This window comes from Orcinus orca, chromosome 1 (genome assembly GCF_937001465.1).
Source record: "Orcinus orca chromosome 1, mOrcOrc1.1, whole genome shotgun sequence".
NCBI lineage: Eukaryota > Metazoa > Chordata > Mammalia > Artiodactyla > Delphinidae > Orcinus > Orcinus orca.
In genome coordinates, this window is record NC_064559.1 from 68303870 (window position 1) to 68305571 (window position 1702).

Here is a 1702-nt window from a genome sequence, read left to right on the forward strand (position 1 = left end):
TAAACCTAGAGAGTTGAGACCCATGGAATGGGTACCATGCAATATGACTTCAAATGGTCTGCATTTGCTCACCGAACCTCACCAATCCTATTACTGCTGCACTTATGCCGCTGTACACACGCTTGATTCTCTTTCGGAGACATATCAATCCATAGGTTTTGTGATTTTTACTAGTCAGGTATATTCTTAGGCGTTTCATATTGGGTGTTGAGTCCATTTCGTTTAGCAAGGAGTAGCTCTTGTGTGTTACATATTTGGCTTATGGAATGGTATCTGTGCTAATTTAAATCTCTGATTTTATGCAGCACCGCAACTCACTTTTCCCCTTAAGCAAGCATAAGTTGGTTTTCTACATTTGAGCCCCTGTTCTGTTGTGTAATTCAGTTCCTGTGTAGCCAAGTTTATATTCCGTGTAGTAGTGATTTCTTATGATAATTCTTTTTCTGTGTGACTTATTTCACTTAGAATCATCGTACCTGAATCCACTCATTATGCTGCTATGGGCCTGATGACATAGATTTCATTGCTGAGTGATATTGCATTGTACGTAAGTACCACAACTTCTTTATCCATTTTTCGCTTTCTGCAATATTGAAGTTGTACCGTAAACGAGGTTCTTGTAAACAGAGCCATCCCAAACTTTTGGGTGGCTGTGAATTTTTGATTTTAATCTCGCTAAGCTATAGGACCATAAGTGGAAGTGCCCTAGGCTCTGTTGCTTTGTTTTTCGGATGTTTCAGGAAACACCATACACTTCTCCAGAGTGGCTGTTGGCAATTTACATCCCGCCAATCAGCATAACAAGGCTCCCAGTTCTCCATGGCCTGTCCTGCCTTTCTGGATTTTACACTTTTTTCAGATGGCCCTTTTGACCGGGGGATGTGAGACTTCATTTTAGTGCAGGTTTCCTTTGCAAGCTTGCTTGGTTGGCCAAAAAGGGTGTATGCATTTTTTACTGAATATATTCAGGAAAAAATGCATACGCCCTTTTTGGCCATGTGCATCATTGTGGACGTTCTGCCTCTTTTCCTATGCTTTACATGCAATTCCAGTCTACCTCCTGAAATCGGTTTCCTGCAATTCTGACCCGCTTTCAAGTGCTCTTGGCAGCCTTACTTCAATATATTTTTGGACGATAGCTGTCATTTATAACACTGCAGTTTTGTGAGTTTCAGTGCCCCTGAGCTCCTTTCTTCAACTCGCTTTCTTGTGAGCTGGCCACAACACCGCAGGATTGCTTCAGCCCATAGTGTTGTTCCAGCACAGCATGCTAAGCCTTTGGTTAATTCCTCTTCCTGGTGGGAAATGAGAGTTAAATTTGCCCGTCCAGACACCTCCAGCTAGTCTCTCATTGGTTCTCCCTATTCCTGTACATCTTCCGCAGAAATTGCAAACTGGGCCAAACAGGAGGTTAAAGGCACTGACTCTCCAAGTGAGGAGAGTGTTAGTAAAGCGTCTGGAATGTTGCACCCGAGTACCAGGGGACGAAAACTGAGACACATTTGAACACGTTTCCCAATCACATGGTGGATCATAGTCTGGGTTCCACATGCATGTTTTAGCTGAAGGAAGAATCCCTTAAACCTGGAGAGTTGAGACCCATGGAATGGCTACCATGCAATATGACTTCAAAGGGTCTGCATTTGCTCACCGAACCTCACCAATCCTATCACTGCTGCGTTTATGCCACTGTACACGCGCT